This window comes from Pelodiscus sinensis, chromosome 21, assembly GCF_052426305.1.
Source record: "Pelodiscus sinensis isolate ZL-2025 chromosome 21, ASM5242630v1, whole genome shotgun sequence".
Classification (NCBI taxonomy): Eukaryota; Metazoa; Chordata; order Testudines; family Trionychidae; genus Pelodiscus; species Pelodiscus sinensis.
Window position 1 is genome coordinate 23000854 of NC_143072.1, and position 19074 is coordinate 23019927.

General features: G+C 44.7%; 1 protein-coding gene across 4 annotated transcripts in view; it reads right to left on the bottom strand.

Moving 5' to 3' along the window:
• The window catches only part of YPEL2 (yippee like 2), a 62258-nt gene extending 56617 nt beyond the window's left edge, over window positions 1-5641 (bottom strand). For 2 of the 4 annotated variants that reach the window (XM_006138657.5, XM_006138658.4), the window contains exon 1: window positions 5509-5641. The gene's annotated coding sequence lies outside the window, so the exon portion shown is untranslated. The remainder of the gene's footprint in view (window positions 1-5508) is intronic. The other 2 variants (XM_025179220.3, XM_075904694.2) reach the window with 2 other exon arrangements.
• Between the last annotated feature and the right edge of the window lie 13433 nt (window positions 5642-19074).

The following is a 19074-nucleotide window of genomic DNA, read 5'->3' on the forward strand; positions in this document are numbered from 1 at the left end:
TAGAGTAAGTCTCAAACACTCATCTGATGTAAGTAAGAATTATTATTCCCACTCTATACAGCTGGTAAAAACTCTGAAGGGCAAAAGCAGACATCCGTGGCGTCTGTATTTTCAATAACCAGTGTTTGGTTTGACAGGAATAGCTGGACCAATAGAAATTATTATTAATTTTGCATCCCAAGAGAATTGAAAAACTGCATGTATTTTTGGGAAGTTTTGCTGACCTACCCCTCCCTCTCTCTAAGGGCTATCATGAAAAAGGACCTTTTTTATAAAAAAGACTGGACTAGACGCTATACCAGTGCCGGTTACAAAAGGAGTTTGGGAAGCCAGAACTTCTAACTTTCATACCCATATATGCCAGTGACTTGAGCTACATAGATTCAGACAAATCACTGCTGTGTACTCTAGTTTATTCATAAGTAAATAGGAATAATATTTACCTAACACCACAGTAGTGCAAAAATATATCACTGTTTGTGAAGTGCCTCAGGATTGTTGTGTGGAAGATGTGGGCGGACTAAGTATTATTAATTTTGGTATTTCCTGTAGCAGCAGAGTGGCACAGCCAGTCTGGTGACACTTGAACTTCCTGAAGTGAAGTCACCCCTAGTTTCAGGAACATAGCTATATATAGTTGTCAACAAGTGAAAAAAAAAGGTCTCAAACGAGACTGACTGATGTGGACAGTCTCAAAGCAAAAGCCTTGGACTGGGCAGACAGATACTTTGCGAGGTAAAATTTTGAGCTATAAGCCAGTAGTTCCCAACCTTTTTATACCGCAGACCAGCAAAACCATTCACAAACTTTTGGAAGACTGGTACCATTTTATCTGCATATTCATTATGGTAATTAATTTTAAGAGGTCACGTGTTCTTTTACATCACATCTTTATGCACACAACATATGTCTGTATAATGGATCAGAGTTGGCAGATATCTACAACACTAAAAAAATTCTGTTAAAAGAATCCTTTCCTCTCTTATCTTAAGCCATTAACACCTATGTAAACTTTGTCTGAAATGTAATCATGCAAATATTATGAGCTAGGCCTTTTGTTCCAATATTCAAAAGCAGCCTAAAAGCTTTTAACCCACCTGAAATTTTGGCACCACCCCACACAGCCTGCCCCAGCCCAAGAGGGAGTCCTATGTCTGCAGTCCAGCTAAGGCTGCTGTGCTGAGACAGACAGGGTTTGACTCTTACTGCCTGCAGCCCAGAGGAAAACAAGCTAAGACACCCCAAACTCCTGTCCCCACCTCACTGCACAGATGCCAGTATCACCCCCCATTTTCTCTACCTACCCCATGCAGTCTGCTGCCTCTCCCCCAGACAAGGAAGCTGTGGTGATCAGATCGCTGTAATCAAACGTCTCCCATCCCATACTTACTGCGCCACTCCAAACTCCCCCTCCCCTCTGGCCCTCTCCTGTCCCAGCCACATACCTACTCCCCCCTCCCTCCTTATGTCCCCTTCCCTACCAGCATCTCGCTGTCTGGAGCAGGGAGCTTCTGCTGCTGAGGGAGTGCCCCTCCCCAGGCAGGAAGCTCTCTGTGTGGCAGCCCTAAACCTCTGGGCAGGACTCAGTTAGCAGTTGGGCAGCCACTGCTGCACAGTTTACAGGAAACTTAGATTCACGCCGAGTCAATATTGAGGCATGGGCGTGGCCTGGCAGCATGCTGCGGCCCGGCAGCCAGTGGTTTGTAGCCCAGAACTGGTCGGTGGATGGGCGATTGGGAACCACTGCTATAAGCCATGCTCCAGCAAGTGTTGAACACAAAAGCAAGCAAGACACTGCAGAGAAAGGGCAAATTTGAGAGAGACACTCATCCCATGATGAAAAAGGGCTGGGGTTGAGAGATGAAATTGTAAGCGTGACCTGATGTGATATCTAGTAGTTCATCAGGGAAATCTCTAATCTCTAGGACCGTGTCCAGACTCAGGGGTTTTTTCGGGAAAAGTAGCCTTTTCCCGAAAAAACTTCCCCTGTGTCCAGACTCAAGCCGCGTTCTTTCGAAATTATTTCGAAAGAACGCGGCTTTTCTTTCGATGGCGGTAAACCTCATTTCACGAGGAAGAACGCCTTCTTTCGAAAGCTCCTCTTTCGAAAGAAGGCGTTCTTCAATGTAAAGAGGCCGTCTTCGAAAGAGAGCATCCAGACTCGCTGGGTGCTCTCTTTCGAAAAAGCGGATTTCTCTTTCGAAAGATCCGCCTGCAGTCTAGACGCGATCTTTCGAAAGAGCCTTTCGAAAGAAGCCTGCAGTCTAGACATAGCCTAGGTCTCCTCCTCACCCAACCACCAGGAGAGCAGACTGCAGTTTTAATTCCTCTAGTGAGACAGAGAGGGCACCAGAACCTCAACTGGTGTAAAAGTCATTGTAGCTCCACTGAAGTCAATGTAGACGTGCTGATTTACACCAGCTGAGGATCTGGCCCAAAAAGGTACAAGGCCTTATGAATACTTGTAACTTCCATCAGCCTATATAAAGTCCACAGAGCCTCACTGGTGACTCCTAACCGAGATGTGACAAGCTCAAGTAATCAAGGTCTGGTATTCTGGTAACTGATGTCTAATGCAGCTGTATCTTTATTGTAGATGGATTTTCTACCACTTCCTTTGTAACTAGAGAAGGATCCAGGAGTTCGATGGAAGGCAGTGCACAGGGCAATAGCAATGGAGGAATGGCTTTTCCTCTCCCAAAACTCTTGTTAAGAGCTTGACCAGGACTATGGAATAGTCCCCACCTTCCAAAATGCTTGTCAGGTTCTTCATTCATCACATGGATAAACTGAAATGCTTTTATTAAAACGTATTCAGTTAGAGAATATTTTTGAGAGACTGTAGGTTTACAGACAGTGATGCTACCTTTGTCAATAAAAACTCACCATCTCAGTTCCCTGTCCTTCTCTTATTCCCATCTTCCTCTCTCACTCTCACACACACACACACACACACACACACACACACACACACACACCTCAGTAACACAAAACTACAGAATCAAAGCATCCAAGAGGCAATGTAACTACACATCTAGTTCTGCCTCTGATGAAGTGGGTTCCAGCCCACAAAAGCTTATGCCCAAATAAGTGTCAGTCTTTAAGGTACCACAGGACTCATCAGTTCTGCTGCTGTTGTTCAGATTTTGAGACCCAATAGGTGAAGTCTGGCTCCTGGAAAAGAGGCCTAACAGGCAAACCAAAAATAGTACGGAATCACGCACTACTGTCCATGCCATCTTCACGAGGGAGAGAAGTGAAACTCTCCCACCTTTATTGCTTGCCTGGTCTCCTGAGAGCTTAGCTTCGTCTTCCCAAATCTCTGCTTTATTGGTCTGTCTGTTAAGACAGAGATGCTTTTGCTCATCCAATGGGAATGGAAAAGAAGTCTCCACTCTTCTCTGTGCTCACCTCCAAATAAATTGATTGCTAGGCTCTTTCTATTAAGGAACTCAAAGATCTTGGCGCTGCTAATCCCAGTAAAACCCTAGCTGAGCAAACAGGTGTCTTCTGCTATGGAGGGGAAATTAAAACGCCCCTTCCAAGTGGAAGCCTCTTTCAGACCATTAGTTCTTTGGTATCTACTGTTTGCAGATTTTCTAGCACTGTGAGGCTACAACCTGTCTGAGCCTTCTAGGCATTACTGCAAAATAAATGTTAAATACAACAATCATGAAAATGAACTAGCAGAAAGTTTCTATTTGGAGAAACTGCCAGATGACTGAAGAGTGCAATAGCAGGAGACTAGTGATATTACCCCAACTCCTCCCCACTTAACATACTCTACACCAGATGGAAACACTAAATGTTTTCTGTATTGACACTAAAGGGCAAAACAAGTGCGAGATTTTTTGTTTTAGCTCCAATCTGCTTTGCTTATCTCTGTCCTTCAATGCCATCATTTAAACCAGAACATTTGAACTCCTTTGTGGCTCCAAACAGACAGAAACAACTGTGTGGACCCTCAGTGTGGTCTTCAGTCCCTTCTATCATCTCAAACCCTTTGTCTAGTTGGATCAAAACCTGAAGCTTGGTCCAGAGCGGAGCGCCATAGGGTGTGGGAGCCCTGACTCTGATGCATCATGCTCCTGGGCCCAATGCCGACACGAACACGGGGAGCAGTTTCCCTCCTTCCCCAATGGGGTGACATCTGTGGCAAGGACTGTGCACTTGATCCCCATTCCCTGAGGGGGGTTGGTATGAAGAGCTGCTGGGCTGCAAGCCATTGGAAACTACCTACTCTGTGCACAAAAGGGCATGTGGGGAGAGGGCAGTCCCTTCTCCCCATCCCGTTCCTCCGGCCTTGAGATTTTTTTTTTCTTTGCACCACCAGGCAATGATTTCATTTCCTCCCGAGCAGGCAGAGCAGCAGCCTCCAGCCTGAGCTGGGAAAGGCCCAATCTCCAGGGCTCACTGGCAGTGTTAGTAAATAGATCCAGTCACATGGCATGTAGATCTGGTCAGCAGCTCACTCTAGGCTAGCCTGGCAGCCAGACGGAGGGAATGGCCCTAGCACCCTCCCCAGGAGTGTCTGCCCTTGGTAGTGTGCCCCCTTCCTCACCAGTCCTCACCCCAAAATCATTTCTCCAATTCAGGCTCCCCAGCTTTCAACGGCTACAGCCATTGGCTTAATTCAGAACTACGTCTCCCCGACTTACATCAACCTCCCCACATTCCCAATAGCAACACCAGTAACTGAACCAGATTCATACAAGAGGATTTTCCCAAAATTGAATCATTGGGGGGAGGGGAGGGAGGAGAAGAACCCCCCCACCTTAACTGTATTTTAACCAAGCAAACTAACTGGTGCACTGTTTGCCCCTTTCAAGCTCTCAGACCTGTTGTCTTCACCTCCCCAATCCTCCTCCCCCCAGTGGGAACCGTGCCTGCTTTGCAGAGCCTGGATTGCCCAACATCAACCCCCCCAGTGAAATGCAGCAGAGGAGGTTTGATGGGAGCACCTGTGGGGGGGGGGGGGTCGGAATGGAGGAGATGCAGGTTCCAAATCTGGGATCCCCTGAGAAAGAAGGGTGTAGAGCCACCTCCCCCCCATTACAAATAGAGGGGGGAAGTGAATTCTGAACGGATGCGAACTGTCTTCTTCCACCACCATTCTCCACACCCCCCGTCAGTGCAATCGGCTCCTACGGCCAAGCACTACTGAATTCCGGGGGACAAAGAGCATGTGCTGAAAGTGGAGGGAAAGAACCAAACGCGTCTCCTCCCCCCTCCAAGCTCCAGTCGCAACAGCTGGCTTGTCATGACACCCCTCCTCCCCCCAAAAAAACCCACCCAGGCTGCCTCGGCCTCCTGGCCCGGACCCAGCCCTGGCCCGAGACACCCCTGGCCCGAGACGAGCGCACAGCGCTGGGAAGCCGATCTTTTTGTTGCGCAGGTTCCGGAGGTTGGGGGGCAGATTCTCAGAGCGTCCCCAGCAGCCCCCTGCTCCCGTTTTCCCTCCCCCCTTTCTCCGTCGCAGAGCCCTTCTGCTTTCCCCCAGACGCTTACCAGCCCCAGCGCAGCAGCCCTCGGAGCGTCCCCCGTACAGACGGAGCTGGTCGGCTGGAACAAGCCAGGATACTCCTCTCCAGGCAGCTCTGCAGCTCCCTCCCCCTTCCCGCAGGCTCCCTCCCCCTTATAGCTGCTCAGTCGAGCATGCTAGCCCTGACTGCCAGCGGGCTGCGCCTATACTCACCAGCTGGCACATAGCAACATCCAGACGGTTGGCTGGGGCGAAGTCCAACCCTTTTTGGGGAGACCAATCAAGCTGCCAGGCCACGTCCTGTTCCCCACCCTCCTGGGGAGTAGGTTGCAGGGAGCAGACAACAGCTGGGGAGCAGACAGCCAATGGGAAAGACTCTGGCCCTGCCAGCATGGGAGCTAGGAGGAAGGATAACAAACAGCTGAGTTTTCTCTTAAAGCTACAGTGCTGCAGGAGCAGCTGCTTGCGGGGGGTGCGCGGGGAGTAGGGGGGAGGCATTAGAGGACCCTAAAGGCAGCAGAGGGCACCACCTTTGGAACACGGAAATAATGCACAGTGCCATTCTTTCTTCCAACATAAGCTATAGGGCTAGAGCCCAGAAAGGATCTGCCAGCAGCTTTAGTAGAACAGCCCCGTTCAGCACCAGGGTTTCTTGGGGACATTTGGGTTAGGCCACCCTGCAAACTGGAAGGTTCAGTTCACTACCATCAGGCAGCTCTCTAAAGTATATGCAACAGACTGGTATTCAGACTAGGTTTAATAACCATATTTTGCATTGATATGGCACCTTCCATCAGAGAGGCTCAAGAGAGCCTGAGTAAAACTACAACAATTAGCATTTATAAAGATAGCATTTTCCATCCACCAATTGCAAAGCATTTTCCAAAGATGGATATACATAACCATCCCCATTACATAGATGGAGAAATTGAAGCTCCAAGAATGCAAATGGGGCAGAATCAGGAATCAAGGTTCCCACAATAAATTTTAGCCATCAAATCATACTCTCTTAACCCAAATGATAAGGGTTAATAATCTCCTGGGACAAACTATCCCATCAACTAATCTCCCTTATGGTTAGAAAGTCTCCTCCTGCTCTTCAACCAAAATAGAAAAAGCATGATAGTCCGTGAATTTTTAAATGTATGATAGTTGTAATTTATATTTAAAAATCCACATGCCTCAATTTATATTAAAATATCTGCTGACATTCAATGTGAAGCTTGCTTGTGTTTTGGGAACATCTTTAGTGCTTCTCTTTTCAACCTGGAGAAGCAGCCAGTGGTGTTGCGAGAGAGGGCGGGGGGGCAGTTGCCCCTGGGCACCACGCTAGAGGGGCACCAACTTAGCTGACAAAAGTAGTAGTGGTTAATCATAAAAAAGCTATTTCCTATTTTGTATATATTCCAACAGTCGACTGTGAAAAGGTTTCAGCGAAACCTTCAAAAAGTAAATAGGACGATCGTTATGTTATCGTATGAAAGCATTGAGATTATTCCGCATGGCTATGTCTAGACTGGCATGATTTTCCGCAAATGCTTTTAACGGAAAAGTTTTTCCGTTAAAAGCATTTGTGGAAAAGAGCATCTTGATTGGCACGGACGCTTTTGCGCAAAAGTGTCTGTGCCAATCTAGACGCGGTTTTGCGCAAGAAAGCCCCGATCGCCATTGGGGCTTTTTTGCGTAAAACGGTTCTCAACTGTCTACACTGGCCCTCTTGCTCAAAAGCATTTGCGCAAAAGGGGTTTTTCCCAAACGGGAGAGTCATTGTATTTGCGGAAGAACACTGACAATCTTACATTAGATCGTCAGCGTTCTTGCGCAAATTCAAAGCGTCCAGTGTAGACAGCTGGCAAGTTTTTCCGCAAAAGCAAGTGCTTTTGCGGAAAAACTTGCCAGTCTAGACCATGTGTTTTAGTGCGAATGGTGGCAGGAATGCACTCTACCCAATCACCTCAGTTCGCACGCATTAGGAAATAATCGTAAAAAAGTTACCACCACCACAACTTTTGGCAGCTAAATTGGCACACACACCCCAGCATGGTGTTCAAGGGCAAACTGCACCCCCTCTATCCTCATCACTACATCACTGGAAGCAGCAAATTCCCTGTCCTTAAAGGTGTCTCAATTTGGATCACCCAAAATTACTAATGACTTGGCTAGTAATCAAACCCTGAAGAATTACAAGTAATGGATGGTTACAATAGTCACTTTCTAATATACAAGATTGTGTTTTTAAATACTAAAGCAAATAGCCAACATTAGAAATAATGATCTTACATTCATAGATTTATTTTACAACAAGGTCATTTTAACCTTCATCTCTGAAGTTAAAGAGAGCAGCTGCCTAAATAGCCACAAAGCAACACTACAACATATATAAGGCAGGAAGTCAAAAGGATGATTTTTAAAATCAGAGGGAGTTCTGGTAGACAAAATGTATTTATCCAAGGTGAAGTTTGGTAAGGACTCCAGTTAATTCAACTTCTATGAAAAGTGACACTATTAGGCTGTCAAACTGAAAGACACACTGTTAGGTAGATCAAAACCAAAATTCTGGTTTTCTTTAAAGTAGATTACCATCTACAGTAAAGATATGCGGCTTGCATTTCATATGAAAGAGTCTCCGGTAGCCCATTGCTCCTACTTAGCACCAATCTCATTTTCTGAAGGTATTCCTTGGCAGTCTTGCTCCCAAGTGCTGACCAGGCTCAAAGTGGCTTTGCTTGAGATCTTGCAAAGTCACAGGATGGCTTGTTGGGAGTGGGGGGAATGGAAAGGGAAGAGAGAGGGAGAGGAGGTTTGTTTGTTTTTTATAGAAGTTCACAAGTGTTTAAACCAGAAAAAATGCCAGGGTAAAAATAAAAAGAATCCACCCAAATAACTGATGAGTTAGGTAGAATCTTGCTCATAATTTAAAAATAAGTTGTTTCATCAGAATAATGCTTCCTGTGCCACATATGTTTCATGCAACTCCAATTAAAGAAAGTTTTATGGATAGAACACTTTTGAAATCCTGATAGAAGATGAAACAATTGATACAGCACTGACTCACAATGTAGCATGAGCCCTTTTCTTGTACAGCTAATGGATTTAATACACAACAGAAGTATTAAATTAGAATGTATTTCTCTGGTAGGTCTTATTGAATTTAGTGTTCATCACTTTACAATGATATTCTCTGCTATTCTCTTAGTTCATAAAAATATTTCAGGTTATTCCATGGCTTGGTCTCCCACTGGCAATGAAACAACCATCTGATATTATCCATGAAATCATATATATATATATATATAGTAGCCCAGTGTCTGAGAGTCTAACGCTGAAATGCTGGCTGTTCCCTCTGGGCGGTGCTGTTGCCTGAAATGCTGGCTGTTCCCTCTGGGGGGTGCTGTTGCCTGAAATGCTGGCTGTTCCCTCTGGGCGGCCTGTGCTGCATGGGGAGCATGGGGCCCAAATGACTGCTTGCGCCGCTTGCTCCCCCACAGTGGCCCGGCTGAGCGGCACAGAAGTCAGCCGAGTGCCATGGCGGAAGGGGAAAGGGCGCGGGGCGGTGACATACATGTCCAGGGGGTGGGACCTGGCCACGTACGTCACTGCCTCGCCCCCCTTCGCCTCCTGCCGTGGCGCACGGCTGACTTCTGCGCCACTCAGCCGGGCCGCCGCAGGGGAGCAAGTGGCGCAAGCAGCCGTTTGGGCTCTGCGCTCCCCATGCAGTATAGGGAGTCCGGAGCCCAAACGGCCATTTGGGCTCCGCAGTTCCCCTGTTTCCTCTGGGCGGCGCTGTTGCCTGAGTCATGTTCTTCGCCTCCCACCTTGGCGCTCGACTGACTTCTGCGCCGCCCAGCTGGGCCACTGCGGGGGAGCCGAAACGGACGTTTACTCTGCTTGCTCCCCTGTAAAAGCCTGGCTGAGCGGCACAGAAGTCAGCCGAGCGCCACGGTGGGAGGTGAAGGGGGATGGGGCGGTGACGTACACAGCCAGGGGGGCAGGGCCTGGACAAGCGTGCATCCCTGACAGACAAAGGAGAGTGGAGAGAGAGTGAGAGGCAGGAGGGGGAGAAGAGAAAGAGAGAGACGGAGATATAAGCAGAAGGCAGAGGAGAGCTGAGAGAGAGAGGGGGAGGCAGTAGGAGGAGGAGAGAAAGAGAAAGACACTCGGGAGAAAAGACCGACATGGAGGAGAGACCTGAAGATCCCGTCTTATGATGGGATAATTTCTAGTATATTATATTTTATTCCCTACATTAGCTACGCAGAGGATAATATAGGTTAAATAATAGAAACTATAAAGGAAATAACTAAGCTAGTTTGCATACCGTACTCCTATTGCTTAGAATTATGAAAGTTACCTTTGGTTGCTCTCAGTCTCATTTCAGAACAGGGAAATATAACACCTCCCCTCCTCCCCCGATAACACCACTGTGAAAGAAGATTATTGTGCAAGATAGCATAGTGATTCTGTAACAAGTCTCTCAGGAAGACATTTCTCTAGGCTGTGGCTACAACTACAAAGTATGATTTAAATATTCTGTTTGTTAAACAAAATTAATAAATCATGCAAATCTTAGACTAGTTTGCAGTGACTTACCCTGACACACTTGTGACAAAACCATATATTGCAAAATAGAAGGGACATTGTCATGTTAGGTCCTAAGGCAGGCCTGTAGCTGATCTGCCATGAGTGTGACTCTTTTTGGGGAAAAGCTGACTTAAAAATAATTTGACATCTTGAAACTCAGCAGCAAAATATTAAAAAACAAAAGATCTTTTAGTGCAATTTACTGTAAAAAGATTAGTGTTAAGTGCACTACAAGTGACAGCAGAGCTAGCCAGTGTTAACATGCAGGAAGTGGTAAGAGCGTTTGTCTGAATTTTAAATCACCAGCATCTCCTAAATGAGTAACTATAAAACATCCAGAGTTAAAATTGCCAAAGAGAATTTAAATAGACACGTTATCAAGAAAAGCTGATGTGTAACTGAAGACCTTAGGTTAGATTTTTTTTTAACCAGTCAGCAAGTTGCACCTCAGAATTTATGAAAATTCATAAAAGAATAAGGAATCTTGAGAAAAATCACTGTTGTAACAAAGTTGGGGCTGGACAATGGTTAATATGAATTAAATTGGTGAGTCCCGAATAATGCCATTAAAATCAATGGGTTTAATGCACAGGGGTTAAAGTTGAGGAAGAGGTGGATCCTATATATTCAAAACACAAAATTGCTTCTCTGGGTGACCTGCCACCAACTGTGATTATTAAAAATGAAAATTTGTAAAATGCCATTTAATACTTTATCATTCATACTGATTTACTTTTGACATTTCACCCATCTTGGACAACGAAAATTGACAAGTCAGGTTCATTTGGTTTTAGTCACTTTCAGAATTTAGGTCTGTGCTACAAAGTCTGGGTTTGCAAACATGGAAAATAATATTTTTACTAATTATTTTTAAATGTCATGAATATATTTCTACTGATATTAAGTTGTGGGAATTTTTTTTTTTAAGTAAACCAGAATTTTGGTTCTGACCTATCCATAAGTGTGTCTTTCAGTTTAAGATGGCTTAACAATACTTTGTTTACATCCCATTTTTTTAAATACTCTGTTAGGAGACTAAAAATATGGCAAACACCAGTTTTCCTTTCCTCTCTGTTCTAATTGGATCTGAAATTGATGTAGCCAGTGTCTAATGTCAATTTCAACGTAGACTAAAAAGCTTTCATTGTTGACAAAGCATCACTTACTGACGTCAGCAAAAAAAAAATCTCAGAGGAGTAGCTGGGTTAGTTTGTAACTATAAAAACAAGAGGCCCTGTGGCACCTTAGAGAGTAACCACAATATATAGAATCATGAGCTTAAGAGCGATCTTGGGATAATCTCTCCTTGCTGAAGAGACAGAAGGGAAAAGGAAACTATTGCAGGCGATCTTATTGTTTCTGAATTTCTTAATGATACATTGGAAAGAAAAGCAGATTTAAATTCTGGAAGACTGCCTAGAGAACTGCTTAACATCCCAGTTTCTCAGAATTCCTGGATTGTATTTGTAATGTGACCATAGAGGCAAGCCATTTAACCAGTCTCTGCCACAGTTTCCTCATAAAAGTGTGTCTAAAACCATCTCTCTCAGAGGCAGTGTCAAGCACAACCCTTTTAAAACCGTTTTCATATGATCAAGTGAAAGGTGCTTTATAAGTCAGAAAGGATGATTGCAAGTCTCCCCCCCCCCCATTTTTAGTTCTACCACATAATTTCACAATCTTCTAAAAGTTTTAAATTATCTAATTTTGATATTAAGAAGCTCAATTGTTTTCCCTTTGGTATCTTGCGTCTTATTTTGTGTGCAGCATTCTGCCTCTTACTAATAGGAACTACAACTGCAGTCAATCACATTAAAACCATCGTCCTGCTTAAGTGGCCCCAGAACTTTGGCAAAGCATAGCGCTCGGGATCTGAAACCTGGAGGAACATCTATCCCTGCATTGCAGTTTCTGCATCGCCTCACCACAATCAGCTCATATGCTCTGGAAGCCTGGAGCTATACTTAAAAGATGCATGAAAAATGAGAGGACTCTGGTGACCTCTTGTGGTAAGCTGGCCAAACACAAGTAGATACAAACTCAAGCTCCACTTAGGAGCATAAAATGCATTTCTGGTACAGGTTGAACCCCTCTACTCTGGAATCTTTGGGACCTGACCAGTCCCAAACTAAAGAATTTTCCAAACCACAGGAGGTCAAGATGGTCTAACAACATTACCAGCACTTCCATTGCTCATTGGGCCCTTAGAAGACATTCAGGGATAAATTAAAGCTAAATAGCAGCACAGAACATTGTAAACAAACTTTATGGCATCGTGGAAATCTTGGCCACGCCCATGAGAAGTGGACATCCGGTTAACTAAACTCATGTTGGACCACAGTGTTGCCAGACCAGAGAGTGCCCGACTAGAGAGGTTCAACTTGTATAATGCAGTAACTACCAAAGCTTGTTATTGAGCTATAATCTTATCAAAATGCCTTTCATATATTCCTTCATGGAACATGTTGTAGTCTAAAAATCATCCATTCCTTCAATGGATCTCAAGCTTTTTCATCCTAATAAGACGAGCATAAAGCCTGGGAGGTCTGCAGCTGTTTTGGTAGTACGTTTTTCCTCTTACTACTAGATAGTACAGGGTGGCAACTCCTAGTTAGTTCAGGATTACAAATGGATAGCCCATATACAGAAAAAATGGTTACTTACCTTCGTAACTGTTGTTTGTCGAGATATGCCCTCATGTCCATTCCATGTAGGTGTGCACGTGCTACGTGCACTTGTCGCCAGAAGTTTTTGCTTTAGCAGTACAAGTTGGGCCAACAGGGGAGCCCCCTGGAGTGGCGCCAGTATATCGGCTAATATATCTCCCAGCTGGCCCCTCAGTTCCTTCTTACCAAATTACTCTGAAAATGAGGAGGCAGGCAGGATTTGTAGTGGACATGAGCAACACATTTCGAACAAGTTACCGAGGTAAGTAATCATTTTTTCTTCTTCTTCTTCAAGTGATTGCTCATATCCATTCCACGTAGGTGACTTCAAAGCAGAAACCCTAGGAGGTGGGGTCAGAGTTCTAACCTTTAACTGAGCAGAAGACAGCCCTACCCAGGGCTGCATCCTCCCGAGCTTGATGGCCTAGTACATAATGATTGGCAAAAGTGTGGACCAAAGACTATGGCAGCCCTGCAGATGTCCAAAGTAGGGACTTGGGCCAGGAATGCCATAAAGGAGGCCTGGGCCCTAATGCAGTGGGCCATGAGGGAAGGGCACCCTGGCCAGCTCATGGCACTCCCTGATACAGGACGTAATCCACGAGGAGATCCTCTGCACAGAGACTGGCTGCCCCTTCGGCCTATCGGCAATTGCTACAAAGAGCAGTGAGATCTTATGGGCTTTGTTCTTTCCAAATAAAAGGCTAAAGCTTTCCTAATGTCTAGAGCACGTTCTTTTCCCTAGGAATGGGGCGAGGAGTAAAAAATTGGGAGAAAAATACCTTAAGACATATGAAAGTGAGCCATCACCTTGGAAGGAAGGCAGAGTGGGGACATAATCTGACAACCTAAAAGAAAGGTCTAGATGGGCCCACACCCTGACTCTGGCAGTAGGCCCAGGGGTCCAGAAAGGCCACTGAGTTGGGGCCTGCACTTTTGGTGGCCAGGGCTGCTGTAATGCTGGCACTGGGGTAGGCTAAGGCCACTGCTGCTACTGGTCCACCGAGGTGCTGTGGTGCCACAAACAATGGCACGAATAGGACCTGTGCCTGCATCAAGAACTGGAGCCCTGGGATGACCAGACTGATTCCGCCTTGGAGTCTGTCGAATACTTGGAGGTTGACCAGGGTGGTGCGGTGGCAGTAGCGGCCAGCAATCTTCTGGATGGACTGTAGTGGGCCATCGACTCTGGTTTTCTCCGGTACCAAGAAGGAGGTGTGGGCATGGCTGGTGGCTGTGCCAATGTACCCCATGGAGAAGGGCCGGTCGTCGCTGGACCTAGCGCCATAGTCGGTGCCGTCCAAGGGCCGTCCAAGGGCTGGTGCTGTCTCCGGTGCTGATGTCTGCATCAATGCTGGTGTGTGGGAAACGGTGGGGGCTGCAGCCAGTGCCAAGGCTGGAGATGGTGCTGCACCCAGCACTGGGGCAGGGCAGTGGAGCCCTCTCACTTCCAGGGCCAGGGTGCCAGGTGCTGAGGCTGTGAAGCGTCGTCGTCTGGATCCTCATTTCTTGGCCTGGTCCAGTGGCAAGCTGGGGAAGAGGTCAGCTTGATCAAATCTCTCACTGCCTCAAAGGTATCTGGAATGGAGGGCTCCAGGAAGACCTCTGGGCTGGTGTCTTGGCATGGCATAGAGTGGTGCCAATCTAACCGCGATGATCTGGGTGCCATGCCCCATTTGAGGGTTCATGGAGGGCACATGCCTTGAGAGAGACCTGCCCCTGCTAAGTCTCTTCTTCTGGGGCACCGGGGAGGTGTGCGAGTGGCTGGGTGCCTCCTGCTCCAAAGCCGGTGCGCTCTGAGATGCTGGTGCCAGGCAGAAGGCCACCTCCATCAGGATAATCTTCAAGGAAGACTCCCTTTTCCTGCATGGTGCGTGACTTAAAGGCCTTGCAGATCTTACAGGTCTGGGACAAGTGGGCCTCTCAAAGGCACCTAAGGCAGGAAGCATGAGGGTCCCCACAGGGCTTGAAGCCCTGGGTCCTGGGCATGCCTGGCTGGACACACCAGGGACTCCAAGCAAGGCCTGTGCCTGGGTGCTTAACACTAAGTACACTACTTAAAAGCTGCCAAAAAGCTAGATAAGAACGATTAACTGTAAACTTTTAAACTAACTACTATAACAACCAGAAGAACTGCAAAGAGGTGCATGCAGAGCAAGAACAAAGGCACCATCATGAGTGGTAAGAAGTAACTGAGGGGGTGGAGGGCCAGCAGGGAGATATATTAGCTGATATAGTGGTGCCACTCCAGGGGGCTCCCCTGCTAGCCCAACGGGTACTGCTAAGAGAAAAAACTTTGGACACACGTGCATGCAGCGCGCACACACCTACATGGGATGGGCATGAACAATCACTTGAAGTAGTAGTAAGGGTTATCTAAATTAGAAAACATGCATCTTGCACTTAAATCTGTTTAAATACAGTTTAGTTACACCTTAATGTAAAGGTACTTACATTTAGTAAGAGTTTGCACATGTAATATTTAGGATTAACTCAGTAAATTACCAAAAGTTTAGGTACATCTACATTATGAACATCCATCAGCATAGCTTTAGATCTGTTTTGGTTATCTTAATGAAACAAAACCTATAGTGGCGTGAAAAACTTTTCTATGGCTGATCTACAAACCAGTCCAGAGAAATTATTCACATACAGCTGATCAAAAGGGCCAGTGTAATAGCTTTTTAAAATGTAAAATAAATTATCCTGAGATACATACATTTGTATATTGGAGATAAATGTGTCTACATTAATTTAATGTGTCTGATGGTACACACCCCTCTTATAGGATCAACTAGAAGGCTGGGTTCAATGGTTAGAGCTGGCAGTCAGGACTCCTGGCTTTTACCTTAAAAATAATGCTACAGTAATGGTTAAAAATCCTAAATATTACATGTGCACTACTCCATGATTTGGGATTATAGTTTTAATATAGCTTTGCTATAAAATACTGCAGGTAAGTTCACCAGTGCTACTGACTCACTGTAACACACTGGGCAAAGCTCTCATCTGTAAAATGGTCAGGCAGGGCAACACTTAACGCAGTCTGTACCACACATATTTTCCATTTGCAGTTTGCTGCCAATGCATGTACAGAAAAGTAACCCAAATCTTGTGCTTATGTGACTACAAATAAAACATACATCCTCTTTAAAAAGGGACCTATGTGTGTCAAATCAAAAGAATATTATTTTATCTCATCCTATTCACTAATGTGCATATTAGCTAAAGTCCACCTAGCTTGGAGTTTCCAATAAAAAGATGCCTGCTTATCAATATAGAATCTGTACGAGGTAAAAAGTCTCTGTGTTGGAGGTTCATTTATTTGTAAGTGCACAATTCCCACAAACTGTTCCTTTAGTGATCCTTTGGTGACCTGTTAACAGTAAAATATCCCCTTGGGGGCACAAAGCAGGGTCAATGAAATTCCTTCTTCACAGTATGTCTCAACCACTCTCAACTGTGTTTGGACTGCAGCACATTTGCAAATGGGTTTTAGAAATAGATTACATACCTGTCTTTTGCTCTTTTCTACCAATGATGCAGTGGATTGATGTTACACTGCTGCTGCTTGTTTTTAAAGCCCTCATGAATGTAGGCCCCTGTTATATTAGAGGTGTCTGTTCATCAAGCATCATCTATGCTCACGCATCAACCACCTTTTCGCACGCCACTGTCATCTCTGAGGCTGGTAGGCAAAAGGCAATTTCCTACTTTATTGTGAGAAGCCCTATAATAGCTAACTATCCCTTCTTGACATGTTTGTCTCTCTTCACAGCTTTAAAAAAATTACAAGATTTTTTCCATCTATCAGTTTATTTTTTTAATTTGAATGCTGCTGGCAATTTAAGGAGCTATGTTCTTCCCCTTTCCCCTATCTTGGTAAGTTGTTTTAATATCATCAAGCATCTTGTACCCCATGGTTAACATTAAAATATGGCTTATGTACACATTCATTCTCAACTTATCTAGAATTCCATGACCTTTGGGATGTTAGCAAAATGCAATGTCCTATTCCATACCCAAACACACACAGCAGTAGTTTACAGCTTCTAAAGTGGACAACAGTCATAGTGCAGAAATATGCCCAAACCCTGCTGGAGAGGATGCGATAGAGAGGCTTGTATACCATTCATCATATCAGCACTGAGTGTGGGGATGTCCTAAACTGGTTCTGAAAACCAGTTCCTTAAAGATCAGTGGAAGAGTTTGACTTTCATTGGAGTAAAGATTTGTAAACAGGCTGATTTTGCAAGAACAGAGTGTTTGTTGACTTTTTTAGGAGGGCAGGCTGCTGGAAGACTTTGTCCTGCTACCTTTTCCATTCTGTAGAATACAAACCAGTTCACTTTTCCTTCCACAGAAATATTAAATAATGTGATGCAGTGGACTGATCATTGTTAGGAAGCCAGAAACCCACAAGGACTACATTCTGGCTCTGACAAATTTGCTGTGCAGTTTTATGCAGTTGCTTCACCTTTATCTGTTTTACTATTTGCAAAAAGAGAGCATCTCTCAAAGGAGGGTTGTGAGGCTTCCTTGTCCACAAGACTAGTGTCAAATTTAACTACATCAGTTTAGAAACCACTGCAGTTCAATTAACGCAACCCTGTTGTGTCAACCCACTTATTTTATTGGAAGTGCATTATATTCATTGAGTTTGAGTATACTAGGGTGTCACAGGGTGCCCGGAGCACCCCTCATTGTTCCCCACACTGTACAGCCTCTATTAGACTACTGTGAAAGTAGAAAGAATTATACTGTAAGAGAAAGATGAATTGTGCTGTAATAATTGAATAAGTTGAAGGAATTCTGTTTGTCTTTTAAGAGGAAGAAGAAAAGTATGTTAATGTTGATTGTAGGTATGCAAATCAACGTGCTAGCCAGGTGGGCCTGAGTTAACAGGAAAAGGAACATTAGGTGTTAGGCAGAAAGCAATTTGAGATAACCAGGGAGATATGGACAGGAGATTGCTGTGTGCTTGATATTGAAATGAAGATACTTAACCAGTCTCACACCAATAATGTGAAGTTTTGCCCCTCTTTTGATCCTGTTAACTTGGCTTTCTTTTGACTGTATAAATCAAGGGGTTTGAACCTTGTATGGCTTCTCTGGCCCTCAGAGTGGAGTTAACCCCTTCGGGCCTAGTGCAGGGGGATCTTATCCCATCATACAGGGGTTGGGCTATTTTAACTAAATTGGTTTAATTAAAACCATTTAATTAAACTGGTACAATGTTGTTACATATACAAGACTGTAGTGGGCAAAATCAATACAGTAATGCTGCATAACACTACACAATCATGTATGGGCTTAGTGTCTCGGACAACTACATACTTGGAGCAGCTAGCCCCTGATGTTCCTCATGTTCCTTTGGCCTACACTATTTTTAGCATGTTAAGTTGTTCAGAGCTAGCACAAATATGTCTCCTCTAGCTGGAATTACATTCCCACATTTAAAACTATAGACATGTAGGGATAACATATTAATGTATTGAAAATGATTCCCCCAAATGGAAGTGACTCCCCATAATTTGTTCCCCACAACTTAAAGTATTTAGATTTATTATTAATAATTCTTCTTATTATTATTTGTTAAGATTGTTAAATGTTTAGATTTATTATTATTATTGCCCCTTTAGAATATAATGTATTAGGTCATGTAACTTAGAACTGTTAAGAATATAATCCTATGTAGCCAGAAACAGCCCCCCCCTCTGTGCCCCAGGGCATGCTCAAGCTTGTGCAAGGGGCTGCTTGAAATTGACATTGCAGAGATACATTGTAACAATGCATTGTCACATAATTGACGGCTGTTCTCTTTAAAACATTGTAACTTTACTCAGCACTCAGAGAATGTTTTAAGCAATACCACCCAGAAACTTTTTGTAACTACAACTCTGATATATGTAAAGTTATTATTATACAAAAATATTGTATGGGAAACATTAATTAAGGAATGTATGTAAGAGAGAGAGTGCTTGGATGATGAGTGAATGGTTCTGAGAGGTGCCAGCCTGAGAATACAGCAACAAAGGGCTGAAGAAGGCATCAGGTGGCACTGCAACCAAAAGGTGTCAAGTGGAGAAAACCAAGTACTGGAGGTCCACCCAATGAGATCACTGACAGCACCTGGCAGCCACCCTGGAGACATCAGCATGATGCAGCAATTTCCATAGTCTGGCATAGGAAGAAATTCCTATAAGAACTGGACTAAAAAACTATGGAATCAGAGTCCAAGGTTCTGCTGCCAGCCTACCAGGAGCTTCAGATGCGCATCTGATCAGGACTTCGCTACCCACTACCATCACTTGTGTACAGAATATCTGGCCAGTGTTCTGTCAC